We start from the raw sequence: 23,874 nt of genomic DNA on the forward strand, positions 1-23,874 counted from the left end.
CTGGGCTGGGGCTGATTGGAGACCAGCACAGTTGAGGAATATGCAGCTTCCAGGGTGTGGGGCCCTGAGAGCAGCCTCTGTCTGGATATGGCTGTGACGGCCTTTCAGAGGTCAAGCTTATCTTGCGAGGACAATGATGGGCCCATGAGGCTCAGTGGGCTGCACAGCACCCTCTCTCTGCTCTACATGAGCCGATGATAATCCCATCATGCTTTCTTCCCTAGGAAATCCGATGAGCTTCCTTGGGACATTAATTAGTTTCCTCCTGCATGAAGCCCACTCTCTCTGTTCGCAAAGGCTTGGGAGGGACTCTGTGTAACAGGGACAAAGATATGTCGTCTGAGATGAGCCTGCAGGTGAGAAGGAGCTTAGTAACCCGGGGAAGGGTTGCAGAGTGGAGTGATGAAAGGATAAAGGGTGGGGAATCCCTGTGATTCCCCGTGTCACAGTGACTAAGTTTTTAGAAGCACGTGTCACTCTGCAGTGGCAAGTGTGTGCCAGTAAATGGGCTGAAGTGGTGAGTTAGGATTGCAGCTTTTGCTTAAATAAACTCATTTGTAGTGGTTCCAGACGTTGGCCTGACCAATATCATCTAAACACCACACTGGGCACAAGTGTCACTGGCCTCCTGGTTCTGTCCCAGGACCTTATAGCAGACACCATGGGATTAGATGTCAGGTCTCATTGGTTCCTGTCTGACGACATTTTAGGTTCCTCCCTGTGCTTTGACGATGTGGCAGTGGATAGGCACACAGATTGGTTCCTGCCGGTGTCCCTCCTGGGAGGCTCAGATGCTGAGTTTCCTACATCAGCCTGTGAGCTAGCAAAAACCACTGCAATGGTATTTGCTAGAAGATCCCAGAGAGAGGCACTGTCTTCAGGACACTGTGGTGCCTGTGTCCTGGCTGGCGGGTGACCCTCAGGCCCCTCTGCTGTGACTTGCTCTGCTGTCCTCTTTGTAGTGGGATCGTATCCTGCCTAGGTAGGGATGGAATTCTGCACAGAACAGGCCTCTCCCCCCCTGCTATTTACTTAATCATTCAGTTCTATCACCAGGGGATCATGAATATTTATTTTACACTTTGCATTGTAATTCATAAACTGTCTTGCTCAGAGCACCCAGCTGTAGCTCCCAGGACCTTTCTGTTCCTTTGTCCTTTCTTAGATCGTCCCAACTGTGTGTTGATTCCTGGACAAAAAGAGAAAAGACACAAGCCACCCAGACATCCTGTTTGGCTCACCTGTCCACTTGACATCCCTTTCTCCACCCCAGGCCTGAGATGCACGCCAATTGGTTTGGCCAATTCTGTGCCTAGAACCCACATGCTTCTCATTAAGGCTCTTTCCCATGATGCACGTGGCACTGCAACTGCTTGCTCTGGGCCTCCTGGTTGAACTTCACACTCTGAGCAACTCCTATTTTGTACCTCTGGTGACCATGGGCTCAGGGGTGGGTGGGCTTGGCAATTGGTCCATCCTGGGTGCATTGGGAATAGAATGTATGTATGAATGAGGGGATGTTGGCCCCACCTCCACCTGGACTCCCATGGGATCCTGCTTGTTTCTCTCTTTGGGAGAGCATTCTCATGAATATTCAAGTAGCCTAGAGGCCAACAGCCAGAGAGTCCCATTCACCTCCTCCTCCACACTGCTCCCGTTGCACGAATTAGTAAAGGTTCATTCGTTCACTTATTCACTCTTCTATGGTTGCTGAACCAGAGCGGGAAGGGGGCCTTCGCTGAGGAGGGGCACACAGGTAGCTATGCCTTGAATGGGTAGATTTGATTGGCTAACCAGGGTAGTGATGTGATGGACAGGGTTTCTAAGAGCGGGGTCTCTGGCCCAGCTCCCCTCTCCACCCCAGGCTGCTATCAGCCACCTCAACTATGTTTCTGTGGTAGACTGAGCCATTAGGCATCTTGCCTTTCTGGGTGTGTGCTGCTCCCTACATGGATGCAGAGGAAGATGGAGATAGCCCGACTCAGCCCCTGATGGATGCAGAGGAGGACGGAGATAGCCCAACTCAGCCTCTGGTGACTGAGACACTGGCCTTGAGCTTCCACCACGATTTGGGACCACATATCAAACCGAAATAGCTCTCTTCATACGTTCTGAGTGCAAACTCCCAGACAACAAAGCCCTACCTGCAGATGAACCCACACCAGTCAACCTGTGGGTAGGTAGGGTCAGGGCCTTCTTCTTACACCTGCTTATCAAACAGCTTCCTGTGCACAGAGGCTCTCTCTCCAGGAGACCCTCCCTGGTACAGAGTCAGTGCAGGTCCTTGGCCCGCATCCAGAATGGCCTGCACCGAGAGCCTTGTGGCTGTTTACGCTCTCTAGGGACATCTCCCCACAGCCTGGCAAAGCTGGGTCTATCTGCTCTAGCCATAACCCAGCCTAGACAACTCCAACTAACACGGAGTCAGTGCTGTGATTTCATTACTGATTAAGAGCTCTGGGCTTCGGCCACCATACCCTGAGGTGGGTCCAGGCCTCTGTCTAGGTGACCCTAAGGTGAATGCCAAGAACCCAGCAAGCTCACTGAGGTCTATTTTCAGCCTTAGACCTGGGAGAGTGAGCCAAGGAAAAAAGAAAGTGCTGACAAGGATGAGAGTTCCTGGGGCAAAAAGCAAATCAATTAGCAGCTCGTGGGCGGAGGCGGGCAGATTGCACTTCCAAATTGAGAGGCAGACTCTATTTTCAGTGGGGGTATTTTTACTACTTACTATTTTGGGGGAGACATATGGTACCTGAGCTAGGTCCTGGGGGCCTGTGAGGCTAGGCTTCCTGAAATCAGAGGTAACATGTTGAAACATGCTGTAGAAATATCTGACACATTCATTTGACTGATGGCTGGGCCTGAGCCCTAGGAAGGACTAGTAAGCTACAGGGCCCAGCACAGGGTCAGAGCTATGGGGCAGGAAATGGACTGAGGAGCACACACAACATACCTACCAAGGAACTGTGATTGCCTTCATTTCTCCAAGGCGATGCTGAGGCCAGAGAGGCCAAGGGCCTGGTGTATGGCTGCACTGACTTCTTGTTCCCCTGTACCACTCAACTAAAGCCAATGCCAATGCCAAGGGCATGGTTGCATCTGGAAGGCAACTAGCAAGCACCAGGGGTCTTGATACAGCAGAAGATTCTACAAAGGCCTTTCTCCCTACCCCGATGGCCAGATATGGCTTCCAGAAGTCTACAAGCCACCAAACACTGGGGATGGATTTCTGACCTTTCTCTACCCTGGTCACTGTCAGTGCACATGTGTCCTGAGCTCCTCTTGCAGCAAACCCCTCCTCCAAGGTACCTCTGTTCTCAAGGCCCGCAGAGACCAAGAGAGGACCTCTGTGTTCTGGAGCACAGGCCATGAGTGCTCCAGCTGCCCTGCTGCAGCAGACAGAAAGGTCAGTGCAGCCACACACGAAGGGCTTGGGGGCAGCTCCTGGCAGAGGTGGGGCACACTGGGTGGGTCTTGTGCTCCATCCTTGTTCCCTTGGTCATATCAGGAATACTGACTGCTTCGAGGTCTACATGTCTTCATCTGGCCTCCAGATTTAGTCCCGTCTCCTTCCTGTCTGCGGTGGTCCATGGGATACTAGTTTGAACCTCCTAGTTTGATATGCCTGTGACTGCTCCCCTCCAAGGCTTCCTGTGGCTTCCCTGCCCACCAGGTGCTGGATGTCACTTCCCTGTGGTCCACTTTCTGCCATGAAGCTTTCAGCCCATCTCTTCCAAAAGGTAATGTTAAACTCCTAACCTGCCCTAGTAACACACATCAGACTTCAGTCACTTACAGAAAACAGAAGAAAGTAAATGCCATCTTTGCTTGCCAGAGCCCTGTCTGGCAGCCCCATGGACCTTCCTTCCTGTCTCTCTATTATGTATACATGTATGATTGTGTATGTATGCTTACACACTCGTGTGTTGGGGGTTCTGCCAGCCTAAGCCTCAAGACTAGTATCACCTGTTTGCTGAGCCCTCCACCCCCACATGTTCCTGGCCAGCCAGATAGACCCAGCTGGGAATCCAGGAAGCTTGGTTTTGACTGCTGGAGAGGCAGACAGTGGCACCGCCCCCAGATCTGAAATTAGAACCTGCCCGAGTTTCATCTGAACCAGAGTGAGTCATGAGGAATGAGATTTCTCCAGCCCAATGCCTTTTCTTATGCCCCAAGACTTGCAGATGGGGGCTTGGCACCCTCCGGTGAGATCTCTGGAGTGGCAGGGGTGGTTATCTGTTTGGCCACCTCTGAGACACAGTGTACCTGAGATGCAGCCTTAGGTACACCAGAGGATGGGGCCTGTGGGAGCCAGGTGGGTTAGCTAAATGAGATTCAGACACAAGCAGCACACTGGAGAGGGTGGATGGGTGCTAACAATGCCTTGCAGTTGGGGTTCAGCCGCTTGGGTAGGGAATGAGTGACATGGACCACACACACTCCGACCTGCTGGCATGGGCAGATTGTAGGTGGTGGTATCATTAGCAGAGATCTGGACATGAGACGGGATGACTGGTTTGAGAAGATGATCAGGGGTCAGTCTGAGCCACTAAGGTTTCTATATCATACCCCGTGGAGAGAGAGAGCCTCAGGGTAAGGCCGGTAGGAAGCTGGTCTGGGGAGAGGACATCTGGGGACTACATGCCCACACCTGGGGCTGGAATTCAGATGTGGCTTGACTTATTTCAGGGAGGGTCATTTGAAATGTGCTTTCTCAGCTGTTTTGGAATGAGATAGTGTGACATGGAGAAGAACTGGCCAGGGTGCCACCCCATCCTCTTACCATCATGACGTACTAGAGCTAACTAAGAGCAGGGTCACTGGTCTCCCATAGATTCTCTGGGTTGGCCCAGGGCCTAAGAGTGTCACCAGCATCCTTCCCAGGACCAGCACAGGGTGAGAGGACAACTGGGAAAATGGACAGCAGTTTCCAGTCTTCTTACCCTCTGCCCTACGACCTTCATTCCAGCCTGTGACAGTCACCATGTGACCATCACCTCAGCCCATCTAGGCCTTCACTCCAGCTGTTCTATCTGCCATGTACAGAAGCCTCTGGTTCCCAGTATTAAAGTCCTTTCCCATGCCTGCTGTAGTTTCTGATGATGAAAAGATCTAGAACTATATTAGCAGTCAAAGGTCAAGATTTAGTCCATTCCCTTCGTCCTTGCTGAACAATGACCCAGACCTTTTCCTGTAGAACCTGTCTTTGGTCCTGATGTTTCTGACTTTCATCTTTGACCTACAAGATCCAGGACTTGGCTGCCTCATGATCATCAGCTCCTCCGGCAGCGTGAGCTTGCTGTGAGCTAGAGAATGCATTCCCGGAATCAAGGTGACAAGATGGAAATATGTGTTGGGACAGGATGCAGATGACACCTGTTCACAGCATGATTCCCAAGAGCCCTGAGCTCCCATTGTGCAGAATACAATCAGAACAGAGGATCAGAGCGCCCTCAGCCCCCAGCTAGAAACTGCTGTACTTTCTTAGAAATCCACCAGGAGCGCTTGCTGTAAGAGAAGAGTGCTCAGAGCATAAAAGCACTTGGTGCACAAACCTGATGACTTGAGTTCTATCTCTGGGACCACAGTGGAAGGAAAGAACGAACCAAGTTGTACTGTGGCCTCTACATGTGCATGGTGGTATACATGTGCCCACCCCGTCATCCCAGTAAAGAATAAACAAACATTCATCAGGAGCCAGCAGACCACAGCAAGACTGTCCATCCAGGAGCAGAGACACAGTTGTTCTTGCCGGGCACCCCAACTCTCCTTATTTGATATAATAGTTACTTTTCTATTGCTATTATCAACACCATAATCGAGGCAACTTGGAGAAGAAAACTTGGAGGTTTATGGTTTCAGAGGGTTAGAGTCCATGATGGCAGAGTCAGGTATGGCCACAGGAGCAGGAAGCTGAGAACCACAAAGCAGAGAGAGAGAGAGAGAGAGAGAGAGAGAGAGAGAGAGAGAGAGAGAGAGAGAGAGAGAGAAAGAGAGAGAGAGAAAACCAGAAATGCCACAAGTCATTAAACCCCCAAGCCCACTCCACTGACATACTTCCTTCAACAAGCTCACACCTCTTAAGCCTTCTTCATCAATAGAGGACAAGGATTCAAATGCCTGAGACTATGAGGGGGTGGGTTGGGTTGGGTTGGGGTAGGGGGTGGAATCTCATTGAAGCCAGCAAACCTGGAGAGGGCTTACTTCAGAGCTTATGAGTGAGGGGAGGGTGAGAACTGGGCCCATGGGTAGTGATTGACAGGATACGGGATACTGGGGTTGTGGAAACACTATATACAGGATTCCTGTTATTTATCTACACCAGCACCATGTGGGACCATCACAGTGACCAGGAGCACAACCTCTCACCCCCCATACCTGTCCCAATTCTGGGCAGGATGCATTCATAAACACAAACCTTAGTCTTTCATAACAGCCGGGGTGGGAGAATGCCTTTGTCTCTCTTCCAGACAGAGAAGCAGGAGCCTGGCGGGGGAAATGACTTGCCCAGGGTCACACAGTCATATGCTCTTACACAGATGCATGGATGGCTCTGTTTGCCGTGGCAGCCACCCAGCCTCTGTGCTAACACTGGGCTGATGAGCCCTCAGCGTTGATTTAGTAAAACAGCCACTCAAACACAATCACAGAATTGATTGTCAGCTAAGAGCTGGTTCAGCTTTAATTACTGACTTGACAATTGCTGAAATGCCAAGAAGTGTCCCTGGGCACACTTGTAAATTGAAAGGAAGAGGCACGCCTTTCCCTTGACCAGGGGCTGCCTTGAAACCTGGCACCTGATCGATAGTCATCGAAGAAGGCAGGCATAATTCAGGAGACATAAAAACAACTCACCACCCACATTCTACAGCCTTGATTTATGGCTAATCTTGTCAATAACATGAAGCTCGAGGCTGGGGTATTGTTGAGACCTCTGTTCTCTGAGGGGCTGTGCATGGAGGCCCTGGAGGGAATGTGGTTTAATTGCGTTTGTTTGCCTGTCTGAAGGCATTTCACAGACAATGCAAAGAAAACTATTCGCCTGGGCAGTGTGCAGAGGATGGTGAATCCTCTGGAGTGACTGTGTTTGCAAGATTGTCTTTTATCAGGACAGTTGTGTTAACTGTGTAAGATTAGATCAGTGAACAATTTGTTCATTCATCTGTCCTAATTGAACAGCAGAAAGGCAAGGGACTGCATGGTAGCACCGTTAGTGTTCTGGCTTTGCAGGGCTTGCTGAGCCGGGGTAATGGTGGCACTGTGGGAATGACAGGGCCTCTCAGACATTCTCATCAAATATTCACAAACCAGAGGCTAAGGTGTCATTGTCACCACTAGTCCAGGAGTGAGGCAGTCCAAAGTGCTGCCTCAGCTCGAGTGAGAGGCCATTCTGGTCGTTATCCCTGGAGGTGGATGATGGAGGCCTCAGAGCCAGTTGGCTTGCATGAGCTGGTCAGAGAACCCAGTGAAGATAGAGCTGAATGACCCACACAGCAGCTTCCTGTTGGCCTCACCACAGCTTCCTGTTGGCCTTCACTGGAGCTTCCTGTTGTACCTCACCACAGCTTCCTATTTGGTCCTTACTGCAGCTTCCCGTTGGCCTTCTCTATAGCTTTCAGTTTGACCCTCACTGCAGCTGTTTCCTTGGTTTCCTGTTAGGCTCTGACTTACAGCTTCCTGTTAGCTCCTTACCACTCTGTTGGCCCTCACTGCAGTTTCCTGCCTGACCAACCACTACAACTTCCTGTTTGGTTCTTACCACAACTTCCTCACCCCCTCAACTCCCCCACACCCACCTTCTGGTTTGGTTCTTACAGCAGCAGTGCTGTGAAGAGCAGAGAAGAACCTTACACCGGAAACCACAGTCTCCAGCCATAGCCAATACCCGAGTGACAAGGCAGTGGCACATTGAGTACTCAGCACGGACAACACAGGTGACAAAATAATCAGACTTGAATTAACACTTACTGTGTGTTAGGTCCCAAAGAAACCTGGGACCAATGGCTACTTGGGGTACCCGTTGGCGTCAAATCTGGCCACCAGTGTCTCCCAGCATAAGAAGTCCTGGCTCCTCTCAGCTCTTCTCACCCCTGCCCCCTGCCTTAAACCTTGACGCCTTTGGCTGATCTCTCCCTCATATCTATAAAAAAAACCCTTCTCCTCAACCATACCTAGGACAGTCCTGTCCTCAGGTTCATTCACTGTGTACCAGGACTGGATAGAATGCTTTCTGTGTCTTTTAAATGGCCCTCTGCTGAAGTAAGCCAGGTCTTGCAGACGTTCAGTTAAGTGTCTCTAAGGTCCACGTGATGAAGGCTTGATCCCTACCCTGTGTAGAAGTGGTGGGACCTGAGGGGGGGCTAGTGGGAGGAAGGTCACTTGGGGGTGTGACCTTGAAGGGGACATGACTCAGGCCTCTTTCTTGACATTTTCTCTCTGCTTCCTGGCCATCGTGGGGTCAACAGGTCACCTCTGTCACGAGCTCCTACCAGGTTATGCTGAGTCAGATCAGGTGTGCAGCAGCTGAACTGTGAGGCGTGGACAGCAGGACTGCGAGCCACATAAACTTTCCCTTAAGAAAGCAAAGATTTCATGTTGTAGCCCAACTTTTGGCTACGTTGTGGGTTCTATTTTCTTTCCTTCTCCACCCCTCTTCTTCTACCCTTTCAACCCCCTACTTCTAGGTAGGAGATTATGAAAGGATAGAGGGGGAAGGGGGCAACATTATCACTAGACTAATTCCTGCTGACTAGAAGCACTGAGTTCCTTGGGGAAAGTTTGACCTTCACCGTTAGGATATCTAATTTATTCTTTTCATCTCCTCACACATGACTACTTGACAAACCATGGCCTGCAGCGTTCAGCCACCAACCAGCCTACCAACCCTTTCCATTGGGGATCTAGCACTTATATACCCTGCTTAAAAGTCCCTAGAATTCCAAACATCACACAATTGCAGAAACTATCTGCATCTGGTAAAACAAAAACAAACAAAGAAACACACACACACCAAACAACAACAACAAAACATGCCTCTGCTCGAGCATGAGGCAAACTATAGTCAGCGGCTGTGGACAATCTGAAGCAACCCCACATCCCTATACCTGGAATTAAAACAAAAACATATTCCCATAGCATATCTCTCTCTCTCTCTCTCTCTCTCTCTCTCTCTCTCTCTCTCTCTCTCTCTCTCTGTGTGTGTGTGTGTGTGTGTGTGTGTGTGTGTGTGTGTGTGTGTGTTTAAAGAAACCAAAATTCTCACGACATCAAGTCTCTCAAGAGGGCAATGCTCAGGACCCAGAGACAGCAACTCCAATCCCAGGCACACTGTCATCCCTGGACCCGTGGCTCCAGGAGGTAAATGAGGAGGCAGTAACGCTAAGACCCAGCCTGCAGAAATGGGAAGGGTGCACACTGGGTGACCTTCAGCCCTTTGTGTCCATCCTTCCCTGAGCTGGAGAGTATGTTCAGCCCAGATCCTTGGCTTCACACGGCACAGGCTGGCTTGTGATAGGCACTGACAAGACAGGCAGAAACAAGCAACTCAGGACTCAGAGGAGGACTTAGTCCCATGCTGTCAGGCAGTGCTTGAACAAAACCTAAAGAGGCTGGATGGGTCAGGAGATCCATCCAGCAAGGTGATGGGGAGGGCACGAAGTGTGAGGAAGACAAGGCCTCTCGAGCTATGGAGAGGATGGAAGAGACAGGCCTGAGCCTACTGGGAGGAACCATAGGGAAAGTTCCAGGTTGCAGCTGTGTGACAGGGAAGCATCAAGCCACAGTGGCCTGGTGTCTTCTCTATGGCAAAGGCAGGGAATGAGGCAGGGAGATGGTGGGCAGAGATGGGACAGGGACAGAAATGGACTATGCTACAGGCCAGTTAGATCAGGACAGGGCAGTATCACAGATAGCTCAAATAATGGTGAGGATGGGAGATAAAACCTGAGTTTCTGCATGCACCAGCAGGCCCAAGCCTTATCAGTGGTGGGGTGTGGTCTCTCTGAGCTCTATTGTCAGTGATGGAGTATGGTGTCTCTGAGTCCATTGAATATTAATGGTAGGTTATTGATGCCTTGAGACATTAGTAGTGGGATATTCATGTCTGTATATTAATATCCAGTGATGGGGTTTTAGTAATGTCAACCATGGGGTTGTTGATGTTCTCATCTCCAGTGGTTATAACTGGTGTTCATAGAAAGAGATGGTGTGACTTCTAATGTTATCTTATAGTCCTTGAACATGACTGTGGTGGTGGCCACGTGTTTTATCAGTTCCTTCTCACCCTTCTTATTGGGAAGGGAATGGTGACACCATGAACATTTTCATGGCCCTGGAGGGAATCTTCCCAGGACACTCAGCCACTGACAGTTAACACAACTGTCCTGATAAAACATAGTCACTCCAGAGAATTTACCATCCTGAATTATCTAACTGAATAGGTGGCATGTCCTGATATAAAAGGGTGCTTTCTGTCCTGTGCCCAGAGCCTTCCCAGTGGTAGCCTGGCCATGGCCTCTCCCACAGGCCAAAAAACAGAGGGTGAGGCAGGGCTTGGGTGAGAAACAGGTAAGGTAAGACCATTCCTACCTCCTCCAAAACCTAGTGACACCTAAGCTAGCTCACGGCTGAGTTGGAGAGCTGGAGCTAGCCCGGGGCAAGCTGGACCACATATCTTAGGATGCTGAAATCATCACCCATATCCCTGAGCTTTGCTTGAATACTCCTGGTGAAGGGAGGCTTCCGATCTCTGCTGGAAAGTCTTTCTAGAACTGTCTCATTCCAGCAGAGACAGAGCTTTGTAGCCAGCAGACCTGAGCTGAACTCTGGCTGTGTATATACATGTAGCCTGGAATCAGTTCAGTGACTCATGGGAGCCTCAACCTAACCCTTGGAAAGCAAGAAGACACTGGACACCCTCTCTTTTGTCGCTTCTATCTCCCGAGCTTCAGGTTTGCAGCCTGGTGAGGAATACACTGGCTCCTTCCTCATTGAGGCTGCGCTGGGCACCTCTCCTTCTGGAGAACCCCAGGGAAGAAGGGGTAGGCTTCAGGGCAGGGTGTACTACTTTGAGCAGAATGCCATTTAAGTCAGTCCCAAACATGCTAGTTACAACTCACAGGATTGCTCTGACATCGGGAAGATGTGACAGTTTGTAGAACTCAGATGCATCAGCCACACTAACACACTGAGGACAGGGTGGCAGATGTAATTCACATTTTCTGATGCCTGACCACTTCGCCACGTCCACTCTTGCTCCCTCCCGAGATGTAGCACCTCATGATTCCCATTTTCCAGAGGGGTTAGTACTCCTCCCTGAGGACGTCCAGCTCCATGACAGTGGCTGAGCAAGTGACAGAGATGCCCAGAAGGCAGCATTTCCAGCCCCAAGCCCTGTTGCAGCCACATTGCCTGCCTTTGATCTGATTTATTGATCGAGTGCCTCTGTAATATTTTGTTCAGCAAAAGATCTTTGCAATTTAGGAAAAACATCTTCTGCACATTTAAATTCATCATTACTGCTCTAGTGCATGGACAAACACACACACACACACACACACACACACACACACACACACACACACACACACGGGTGTGGGCACAAACAGGGAAAGAGATAGGGGTCCAAGTAACAAGATAAGCACTGGAGGACCTGTTAATGGTGCTTTTAGTCAGTTCCACATATGACCCTTCCCTGACCAGATCAATCTAGTATTCTGTTGACATACCACAGAGCCTGGTCACAGCTAGTGCCAGAAAAACCTCCATCAACTGCTTAGGGAGTCCCCTCCCTATGGACAGCAGTGGATGGTGTCACAGCCGACAGGACAGATCCATGCCTCTGATTTATTACATGAATGCCAACTCTCACCTATGGTGGCTTTGGGCAGTAGACTAAACTCAGGGGCGACAGGAAGGGGAAAGGAGGCCTGGAATCACCAGACACAGGAGATTGGCCTGACTGTCTGCCCATTTGGGAGATAGGAATGTGTATGCCATGCACCTGGCCCTTCACGCATGAACTCCCAGCCCTGGCCTCAGCTTAGATTCTAAACAAGGCAAAGAACTCCCATTGCTACCTCAGGCCTGCAGCAAGAGCCACAGATGCCAGGGTCACGCACAGTGCCAATGTATGTAACTATACAGCAGCCCAGGTGATAAGAGACACTTGCCACCCGATGGGGACGATGTGAGCAGAACACAGCACACATACAGGGACAGGGAGAAGGACAACACCAGCCTTTACATGAGGGCACGTGGCACAGCTTCCTGTGTTGCCTTTGGGAAGTGGTCACAGAAGCAGATAATAATGTCACAAGACAGAGACCCCAAGATGCCAGCAGGCCACCAGATGAAGATGTCATGAGGCAGCTTGGAATCTAAGGGGCCACTGGGGCTGGGGAGCCCTGGCATGTTAGGTGGTATCTGAAGTGGTGAACGTGAGATGAAAAAGGAGAGAGGGAAAGTGGGGGGATCAGGAGCTCCCCTGTTCATCCCCAGGAATACCTGGGGTGGGGAGCAAGAATGAGAAGGTGAGGCACAGCTGAGGGGGCTGCTGGGAACACCAAGGAAGCCCAGTCCCTTTGCCTTCACAGTTGAGGGAACTTCCAAAGGCTCAGAAAACAGCATAAGGGAGCTGGAGTTTAGTGGATCTCAGTTTCAGAGCAAATGTCCTCTTCTTTAAGACTCTCTGCTCCCATATGTCCATCAGTGGCCAACTCAAATGGACCTGCTCCATGGCCCCTTCTCACTCCCTGTTTATGTCCAGCCCCTGTCATGGCCCCCCAGCAGTTCTCACTCCTCAACTCCAGAACTTTCTCTTCTGGACATTGGTTTCAGAGGCTCCCTGGTCTTAGGTTCTGGAGCTAGAGAACAGATGGCACTCACTCCACTGCTGCTTGCCTAGAAACTAGGTATAGAGGAGTTGTCCAAAGGCTAAAGACTTGGTGCATGATTTTGGTGAAGGGATAGAAAGATAGATAGATAGATAGATAGATAGATAGATAGATAGATAGATAGATGCACATGTGTGTGGGGGTGGAGAGATAGATATCAGTGAGAAGATGAACATATAGACGGATGGCACATGGCACACACATGATGGATGAATATATATTCATATATATACACATACATGCATACATGTATATGTGGTGTGGGGGGAACATGTACAAATATATACTCATAGGAGTGATTAGGAACAAAGATAACACAGTCAACTGGCTTTGCTTATGCAAATCAATAGCAGGGGTTAAGTGATGAGTAGATGGACAGGTGGATGGATGGATGGACAGGTGGATGAATGGATGGACAGGTGGATGGATGGATGGACAGGTGGATGGATGAATGGATGGATGGATGGATGGATGGATGGATGGATGGATAAATGGATGGACAGGTGGATGGATGGATGGATGGATGGATGGATGGATGGATAGATGGATGGACAGGTGGATGGATGGATGGATGGATGGATGGATGGATGGACAGGTGGATGGATGAATGGATGGATGATAGGATGAGTAGATAAATGGACAGTGAGTAGATGAATGAGTGGATGGGCAGATGGATAGAAGGGTGATGGATGAGAGGATAAATGAGTGTTTGGGTAAAGAGAGAATGGGGAGATGGGTGGGTAGGTGGAGAGCAGAGGATGGACAGTTGGGTGGATGGATATGTAGCTGGGTGCAAAGGTAGATGGATGGGTGGATTAGTAGATGAGTACATGGGTTGGTGGGTGGAAGAACAGATGAGCAGATGAGTAGGTGAGTGAAACGGTGTGTGTGTGTGTGTGTGTGTGTGTGTAATGGAAGGGAGGATGGATAGGTGGATGAATGGGCAGGACATAAAGTTTATCATCAAATATTCCAAGTTTCATTGTCGCTCCTGCTCACTAGCTGTCATTGCAGGTGCTGCTGGTCCTTGTCACTGGACTCTGACCCCTCACCTTTGATGAGAGGTTCGGTGGGTCATATGAGGACCCCAGGGAAGGCACAGAGAGGGTGCTCTGGGGAGCCTGCAGTGCTACAAACCGCTGTGGAGTATGCTTGCCAGAAATCACATCCAAAATGCACATTGAAGAAACATAATTTCCACATGGCTAGTTTTAAGACCAAGTAATTAAATGGTTTTACAGTCGGTTTTTAAAACAAGCTCTCTGAGTTATGAGCATAAAGCATGTCTCCATCATGTCCACGTTGCTAAGCTCTGAGATTTCTAGCGCCCTGGATTTTATAATTAGGTTGCACGGCAGCTCTATCGTAGTTGGGACTACTTTGCAGAACTCGATTTGAAGCCTGATATGACATAATTAGACATAGACATTCCCAATGAGGGCTTTACCTGGGGCTGTCTCATTGGGAAGCTGGAGGGAGGCCAGAGCTGGGGCCGTGAGAGGGAGCGCATCAGGGGAAGCACCACTCTCAGCATGGGGAGGGAAGGCCCAGGGCGCTTCTAGATGGAAGCCATCCTCTCCCTGTGTACCTGGCATGATGTGCCGTGACCTCCGCCACTGAGCTTGAAGGCGGCTGGCAGACTCCATCCCCAAAACATGATCTCAGAGGCTGGAGCCTAGGGGAAGCCGGGCTGCCAGCCAATAGGATGGCCAGTTGGATAAAAATTTTCAGCAAATGAACAAATGCTTTGTATAAATATATGCATGATATTTGAGACACAGTAAGAATAGTCCTTTGCTTTTGTGAAATTCAAATTTAACTCTCATTTTTTTCCCCCAAACTTTTTATCACATTGTGCTTGAGTGAATTGAAGTGAATTCAGAGCCCACAGGTCCCTTGTGGCCAGTGTGAAGCCAACCGTCCTCCTCATTACCTATGATGAGCGATAAGCAGCAGACATTGCAACGGGAGAAACTGGGTCTGAGGGGCGCCAAGGGGCCTTCCAGTCCCTTGGGAAGAAAAAGGGGGCTTCATGCCAGCATCAGTGAGCATGGAGAGGCAGTTGGGAAAGTTGCTTTATCAAAGTTGCAGGCAGTGTGGAAGAGGGAAGTGTGGACAAAGGAACACCAAGAGCAGACTGCACTCTGTGGTGCAGTGGTGACCAGGGCTTGGACAGGGGAGGGGCCTGGCCTGGGCATTACCTGGCTTCAAGAATGGCTTCTCCCCAGGGTCCTCCCTCCCAACCTTCCAAGGTTGAAGCTGGGAACTTCAGGGGCCTGCCATGGGGCACTCTGGCTTGTTCTGACCCTCTCATCCTGGGCCCTCAAGGCTGGGACATACTGGCGTGGTGAATGCATATGACAGAACCTGTAAGCATGGACATGCTGTGGCTGCCCGATGGAGCACACCACCACACATGCCTATTTTATGCCAGGCTGGACTCCTGGCTGCACTCCTAGTGCGCTGGGGACAAGGACCCTTGTCCCATGTGGGCATCCTCCATACACTTGGGGACACTGACAGCTTAGGCAAAAGCCTGTCCCAGAGGCTGCAGTGGATGCTCACCTGGACGTGGAGTGGAGATTTGGAGGCAGGGGTGTTGTTCTCCTCTGCTGTCCCCATGTCTCCTCTCCATCCTCCCACACTTAGGCTTCATTTCTTCCACTCTGTGGCCAATCACCATAAAACCATCTCGGATTCCTGTCCTGTCCTGTCTGGGTGATCCACCATTTCATAATAAAGCTCTAGAGCCTCTGCCCGTAGCACCCCGCTTGAGTTCCACTGCCTCCTCCCATGTGCCACACATTGTTGCTCAGCTCTCCATGCTATGCCCCACTTCCAAGCCACAAGAGTCACCTTTTGTGTCCTTATATTAAACTTCATGTCCCCAAACACATCAAATAATAGGCCCATGACCTAGGACGAGACCAGAGTCCTTTCTTCTGCCACAGGGGTCCCCTGGAGCACAGGTGCCCACTGTGGGCTCCGGAAGCTGCTTCCAGAAGGTTCTTGGCACCATGTTTCAGGTCCAGGGGCCTTGGAGCTTCTACCCTGATTTTGGTTCCACCACTACTCACAACAGCACCCAGAGTCACAGGGAGATGGTGCAGGCAGCCATGCTGTGTGCAGGTGCTAAGTAGTTAGCCTCTGCCTCGCTTCCCTGTGCCACTTCCATGAATCTTTTTTATTTTCTTCATAAAACCATTCAAACCATTTTTAGCTTGTGGTCACAGGGATTGAACAGTGAGCAAAACCATGCGTGTATCATTCCCAGGCCACTTCCAGAGGGGACTCTGATGACAGGTCCAATGTTCATAGGACATTTAAAATTATGACGGGACTCAAAGGAGAGCATGTCCCTCCACACCCCCTATCCCCTGAAAACTGAAGCTACTCCAAGGGTGTGAGGCCAGCTTGAGGTGGAGGAGTGAGACATGCAGGCCCCCCACCCCCAGATCTCTCAACCAGGCAGAACTGGGACTCTGTCCCTTGGACCACTTCATCTGCACCTGGAAGACGACGGAGCAAACTGCACCTCAGTTACACAGGCTCTAAGTGATGCACCCAGGCCTCAGTGTCTGTCTGGTGGGGGGCATTCCTCTGGAACATTGTCCCATCCCTCAGTGAGCCTTCAGCTACCAGCAGCCCACCACTTCCTACACTCAGGTGCTTGGACTGCTCCCCGTGAAGTTTAGTTCTACTGTGTGTGGTAGATGGTGCTGCTTCTCGTCTCTCTCCCCTGCAAGCATGTGTGATTGAAGGCTGGGGTCATCTTTATGAACTTCTGGGAACTCAGTGAATGAGGGAAACCCAAGGTCCCTGCCTTGTGCTTTGTGGGGGTCACCACCTGCTACTACTTCTGGATTCTTCACCACTAAGTAAGGAGCTGTCTCCCCCGTGGTTCCAGCTGCCAGGTCTGGTATCATGGCTGCCATCCCCTTGCTTGGCAGTACCTCAGAATCTATCATTCCTGCTTTCTGGGTTCTAAACCCTCTGAGAGGCTGACAGAAGAAACAATCTTCTACCTGTGACAAGGAGCAGTGGACAGCTCTGCTGCTTTGCTATAGTTTTGAGACATCTGTGTACACCCCACCCATGTACATCCACTCGTGTAGATCCCACCCCCAGTGAAAATATATGGGCCAGAGTGAGGAGAGGAGACAGTCTCCTGAGGTGAAGACCATAGCTTTTGAAGAATACAGTCCTGTACCCTCCTCCTTGATGCTTTCATTTAATTGGCCGTATGATGCAATGCACCTTGGGAGGGTATACACAGGGATGGGTGGCATGGTGGGTGTGCATCTAAAAGTCATGTCCCCACAATTTCCCAGGCTAGTTCCCAGTTGCCTTCCCTAAAAGCATCTTGAAAGTCAGTCTCTTGATGCCGGTTGGAGTTTCAAAAATTGCCTCTGACTCCCTGAGCTCTACTTAGCACGTCTATAAATTAGCCTGGGCCGGAGGAGCCGGTCCAGAGCAGGTGTTAGTGAGCTAATCACCACCTCACAGTTACAAAGCAGCAGCCTGCAGGCCACTGTGGTCAAGGACTCACCAGTGCCCAGACAAGAGTCAGGGAAGGGAGGGAAGGACAGTGCCCACTGCGGCAGCACAATGCCAGACTCAAAGACCAGGGCTTGCTTGTGGCACTGGCTCAGAGGGCTGGAGGGGTTTTGTGTCAGACTGAGGGTGGGATGCCGAACTAAGACACATAGACACAGCAGCTCCAAGGAGAAGCCACTGAGCCTGTTCTAAACTCAGCCTCCTCATCTCCCATCGCACATCACCGGGCTGCTTCTGTCCTCTCTCCTAGGAGCCCTCGATCACCCGTGCTGCCACTCTGCCCAACACTGCCAACCTGTTACTTATATGCTAGGCTGCGGGCCAAGGACACAGAGCAGGACATGGTCCCTGTCATTCAGGAAGCTCACCCTGGAAAGTTACAAACACCAGGGATGGCCAGAAGGGAAGAGGTTCCAGAGTTTGGGGCATGGGAAGAGTTGGCGAGAGAATGTCTGAATTGGAAGCACCCAGAGTGCTACCTGGAGGAGGTGACAGCAGAGAGGAAATGCTACCAAGACCTTTCCCAGAGCAGGGAGAGTGTAGCAGGCTGAGGCGCCGGCAGTGTAAAGGGCAGATCTCTGATGGTTCTAGACTTTGCTCCCCACCCCCTTCCTGCTTGTTATTCTCAAGAACACAGACCGTGCTGAGCTAAGGGGAACCAGCTGAATCAGACTGCTCTATTCCAGCTGGCCTGAGGCCAAGTTCATCTCATAGTCCACAGTGGGGAACCCAGGCTTTCTAGGGTACTTGCTGAGACAGGGGCCAGGAGGGACTCTTATCTGTCCTGGGTAGCTTTCTATACGTGGGACCTAGCTGTGATGGAGCCCAGCTTTGGTTGCTTCAGGCTGCCTTTCTAACTGATGATCATCATCATTACCACCACCACCACTACCACCACTGCCATCATCATCATCATCGTCATCACCTGCCTGGAGAGGACTGTGGATGCGGCACATTTGGTAGAATGGTTGTCCAGCTTACACCAAGCCCTGGGTTAGATCCCCAGTGCTGCATAAACCAGATGTGGGGAAGATTGTGCACTCCAATCCCAGTATTGGGGAAGCAGAGACAAGGTGGGTCAGAAAGAGGCTCACAGATATCCTCTGCTACAGAGAAGACTCAAAGCTAGTTTGGGCTACATGAGATCCTGTCTCAAAACAAAGAAACAGAAACTGCTAACAGGACGTGGGTATCAGTGCATTCAAGCCTCATGCGTCCAGGGCCATTTGGGCTGTGAGGCTGGGACGTGGACCCGATTCCCAGGCTTGAAGGCCACATGAGCCAAATACGGTAATTTACAGAAATGCCAATGTGGGGTCCACGGTGGGGTGCTGCCTTTTATTTCCAACAAAGAAAATTAAGATTCCATATCTCTAGCCACAGAATCATAAGAGGAGGGTTGTGCAAATATTCCCAGAGCAGGGAGGCTCAGCAAGAGGGTGGAGCTTCTGGAAAAGGCACCAATATCAAGAGGTCTCACTTGGCACAGGGTGGAGGGGGTGGGAGGACTAAGGAGGATGTGAAAGGGGCAGAGGCAGTGGGCTCTGGGCTGGACGAGGTGTGTGTGTGTGTGTGTGTGTGTGTGTGTGTGTGTGTGTGTGTGTGTGTGTAACAGATCTGGGCCTGAAGCAGGGCTGGCTTCTAGTGCCTGAAGGCACAAGGAGCCTCTACCTCTGTGCCTGCTTCCTGTCCTGTCTCTGCACAGTCACTTCTAAAAGTGGGTGGGGAAGTCCTACTTCAAAGTCCTGCCAAACCAGAGGCTGAGGTTCCCCCCCATGCCTCATCTGTCCCCAGGTTTCGACCATAGCTTCCTGAGGGGGCAGATCTATAATACCTCACAAAGTGAGTGGTATCAGGGAGAGCTAAGGACTCATCTCCCCACCCCCCACCCCCACTAAAAAGGAAGCACACAGCACGAGTCTCCCCAGGACTGACATCACATCTCCATGCCTCAGTTTCCTCACTGGAAGTGCATGTGAGAGCCTTTCCCTAGGGTTAAGGGAGGGAACACTATGGCTTCCTGTTTCTGACAGTCTCAGTGGCTGCTCAGGGCCCATTCACTGGGCTCCCTCCTCTGTGCCTGGAATTCCCAAGAGTGTTGTCTCTTACTGCACACTAGCTCTTGACCCCTCAGATGGGGTCACTCAATGACTATGATTTGAGAAAACAAGAAGCTGAGATCCACTTACACCCTCGCTGCTCATTCCAGCGACGGAAAACAGCTCCCACAAGGACTCCATGGCGAGTCGCGTGCGTCAGGCGAGCTTCCTCGTGGAGTGAGAGGGAGAGGAGGCAGTAGGGTGGGGGCAGATGGGTGATATCAGGGAGGGTAAAGCAGGAGGGCTGGGGTGGGGGGGTGGGATTAAGAACACTGGGGCAAGAGAGCTGGTATAGAAGGCCTTGGCGGGCAGATTAGGGCAGGAGGCTGGGGCAGGTGGGTGCTCTGCCTGCCCCACACTGGCTCCCAGGATTCCACAGGGAATTAAGCAAGTGACTGTCCTCAGACCTCTGTCAACCTTTCTCTTGGTTGTCCCAGGTCCCTCTCCCATGTCACCCCTGGAGCTACTCACTAAGTAAGCAGTGGCTTATCCTCAAATTCTGACTTAGTTCTACTTCTGCAGGAACCCATGCCGAGCACAGGGAGCCCAGAACAGTCAGAGCCAAGTCCACGATACATGATTGAGGGGTACCACTAGGAACCTCTGGGGGGTCCCGCCAGCAAGAAGGACTGAGCCCTGGGATGAAGGACCCAGTTCTGATTAGTCAATTCTTTACTATGGGATCTGGGAACACGGGCTTCCCCTGGAAACCCGTGCCTAATCCCCAGAGTGAAGAAGGATCTGCATTGGTAAGATCCCAGCCCCTAAGTCCCGGGTCGAGAGTCAAGAGTCTTGGCTGGATCTCTGACCAAGCTCTGAAGCCCGATTTGCCCGTGAGCAGGATATTGATTCTGGAGACACAGCTGCTATGAGGAAGAAGTGACATTGCCTTAGAACAGTAGGCACCAGGACACAAGGCATTTTTTCAAAGACCATCTGAATACAAGGAGAGACAGAGAGCAAAGCTGTCAGTAATATGTGTGTGTTATCTAGAATAAAGCGTCAAATGTAGGTCATGACCTCATATGGGGCTGAATAATTGAACATGCTTTATAAAGACTTGGCAATCTTAGGAGGCTTCTGAGCAGGCCATAGCCAAAGACTTCAGAGTGTGACTTCAAATGTGTCACAAATACTACATGCTCCTTGTAGAGCTGGCTCCTGTAGCATCATGTGTCATCACTGTAGCCTCTGTTCTGAAGACACACACTTTGCACTGCACATGCCAACATACCACACAACGCCAACAGAGCTCCTGAAACACCCCAGCTTGTGTTCAAGATCACCCTGCACGTATAGCTTCTGCCCCTATAGACACATAAGGGCTTAATTACAGAAAATAGGGACTTCTGGCATTTTCCCACCATGATTCCCCAGCAAGTATCACACTAGCAAATCTTTGGATCATATCATGTTATTGTGTTAGACAAGCAAGCACAGCCATGTCACTGTGCAAGCTTGCTTTACTCTTTAATATGACAAAATTGTGTATACACATAAGAATTGATTTAAGATTAATTTCTTCATGCTTCATCATCAGTGAGTGCTTATTTTAAGAACCTATGAACCCAGTGTAACACAAACGCTTCTCAGGCAAAAGGGACTCTCTAGCAGAAGATTTGAGGATGCATGTCAGAGAGGCTGAAGAGCTGAGTGACTGCAGATTCCATCCAGCATATGTCTATCTGGACATAGTGAAGAGAAGGAGAGGTGAGGGCATAGGTGCCAAGCTTAGCACAGAAAGGCTTGGACGTTGAAGGTCTCCAGAGGCCCACATGTGAAAGGCATGCCCTCACTTTGATGCTATGGGGGTGGTGTGGAATCTTTAGGGGATGGGGTTAGTGGGAGAGGGAGTTTGGGGAGCATCTTATTGCTGGGATATTGGGACTCGGCCCCTTCTTCTACTTTTTTCTTCCATCTGCCGAGTGGCAAGTGTTCTGTGCTGCCCTGTCCCTCAGAACGTCAGGCTCAGAGCAACAGAGGTAACTGGCCAAGGACTAAAAACTTCCAGACCGTAAGTTGTTTATATCAGGTATTTTGTTATAGCACTGAAATGCTGACCAAAAACAGGGAAAGAAACACGTAAGAAGAAAATGTGAAAACAGAAATAAAAGTTAAGATAGTAACATAAAACCTATACATTATCAGTGGTCACAGCACGCTTGAAGATTCAAACATCCTGGTGAATTACCAAGACTGCTAGACTCCTCTTTAAAAATCCTGCTATAAGGGCATGGAGTGATGGCTTAGAGGTTAAGAGCACTGGCTCCTCTTCCAGATGACCTCAGATTCAGTTCTCAGCACTCATATGGCCGTTCACAACCAACCATAACTACAGTTCCAGGGACTCTGACACCCTCTTCTGGTCTCCACAGGTATTGCATGCATGTGGCACACGTACATACACATACAGGCAAGCAAAACACTCATACACACAAAATGAAAATAAGTAAGTCTTTTTAAAAAATCTAGCTATATACAGTTAATAAAAGAGCCTAAGTTATAAGGGCAAATGAATTTAAAAAATAAAGATATTTATAACTGGCACAAATTGATCCAATCAAGCCAATATGTCCATGTAAATGTCAGATTTTAAAGGTGACTCATTGACAGGGAAAGAGCTAACCAACAACAAGGAAAGATGCTTCAACTCTCCAGAAAGTATAACCATGCATGAGTTCTGAGCTGTGTGTGTGTGTGTGTGTGTGTGTGTGTGTGTGTGTGTATGATGAATATGAGGGTGTATATATGTACATGTGTGTGTATATGCATGTGGGGTGTTATATGTGTATGAGGTGTTATGTATGCATGGGTGTGCAAGCCAGAGGACAACCTCGGGTACTATTATCCACACTTTTATTTTAACGAGCTCTCTCACCAGTGTGGAACTTATCAATTAGTCTAGGTCGGTTGGCTAGCAAGGCCCAGGGCCTTATCTCTGCTTCCCCAGCATGGGAATTATAAGTGGGTGTGGTCGCACAGATTTTTTTAAAAATATGGATTCCAGGGTGGGGGTGGGGTGGGAGGATGGATTCAGCCAGTGAATGAATGGGATCATCTCCACACCCCTAATATTCAAATGCTACGGTGGTTTCTATTAATTATCCATTTGAGAGGACCTAAAGTTGACTGGGAGTTGGGGCTCTGGGCATGCTTGGGGTGGGGGAATCTCTTGATTATATTAATAAGAGGGTGAAGAGCCTCCCATAGTGGGCACCACCATCCCCTGGCTGGGGCCCGGACTGTATATGTGGAGAAAGAGAGCTGGGCAGCATAAGCCACATTCCCCTCTATTTCCTGACTGCAATGTGGTGTGAGCAGCTGCTTCAAGCTCCTGCTGCCTTGATTTCCCCATCATGATGGACTGTAACCTCTGAGCTTTGAGCGGGAATAAACACTTTCTCTCTTAGGCTGCTTTTATCAGGTTGTTCTGTCATAGCGCCTGGGAAAGGAGCTAAGGAAGTGTGTCTAAAATACAAGTCAGGCCTGACAGGATGGCTCAGCAGGTAAATTTACTCACATTATGGTGCCCACCCATGTGCTCATGGGCACGCACACACACATTAAATAGATAGATAGATATCATAAAATATAATTTAAAAAATTTAAAGTTGCTAGAACTACCTATTTAAAAAGTTGGAAAGTTTGGGCTGGAGAGATGGCTCAGCAGTTAAGAGCACTGGCTATTCTTCCAGAGGTCCTGAGTTCAAGTCCCAGCAACGACACGGTAGCTCACAATCATCTATAATGTGATCTGATGCCCTCTTCTGGCATTCAGGTGTACATGCAGATCAGCATTCATCTACATTAAATAAACAAGCCTTTTTTTTTTTTAACTGGCAACTCTGTGACTGATTATAGAAAGTTTATCTCTTCTCTCAGAAATCCACAGTCATTCAGACAAAAATCACCAAGGACCTGACTGATTATCTTAGTTAGGATTCCAAACAGTGTGATAAAAACACCATGATCAAAAGCAACTCAGGGAGGGAAGGGGTTCATTTCATCTTACACCCCATAGTCCCTCATCTATGAAAGGCAGGTCAGGAACTCAGAGCAGGGACCTGGTGGCAGGGCCTGAAGCAGAAACTGTAGAGGAGTACAGCTTGCTGGCTTGCTCCTCACAGTTTGCATAGGCTGTCTTCTTATACACCCCAGGACCACCAGCCCAGGTGGTCAGCAAGTGAGCTGAACCCTCCCACGTCTATTATCAAGCAAGACAATGCCTCACAGGCTAGTCTGGTGGGAGCATTTCCTCAAGTTCCATCTTCCCAAATGGCTTCAGCATATGTCCAGTAGGCATCAACCTAGCTTTCAAAATGGTT

The 23,874-nt window shown here is 49.9% G+C and overlaps 1 protein-coding gene and 1 long non-coding RNA gene across 4 annotated transcripts in view; one reads left to right on the top strand and one right to left on the bottom strand.

The window, feature by feature from the left end:
- The window catches only part of Sorcs2 (sortilin-related VPS10 domain containing receptor 2), a 381,018-nt gene that overhangs the window by 64,585 nt on the left and 292,559 nt on the right, over positions 1-23,874 (bottom strand). The gene's annotated exons all lie outside the window — the stretch shown is intronic.
- Positions 3,219-7,905, top strand: Gm52811. Its single transcript, XR_003955892.1, has 3 exons — positions 3,219-3,406; positions 3,509-3,740; positions 7,818-7,905. It is a non-coding gene; the product is annotated as a predicted gene, 52811 (long non-coding RNA).

This window comes from Mus musculus, chromosome 5 (genome assembly GCF_000001635.26).
Source record: "Mus musculus strain C57BL/6J chromosome 5, GRCm38.p6 C57BL/6J".
In the NCBI taxonomy this organism is placed as follows: domain Eukaryota; kingdom Metazoa; phylum Chordata; class Mammalia; order Rodentia; family Muridae; genus Mus; species Mus musculus.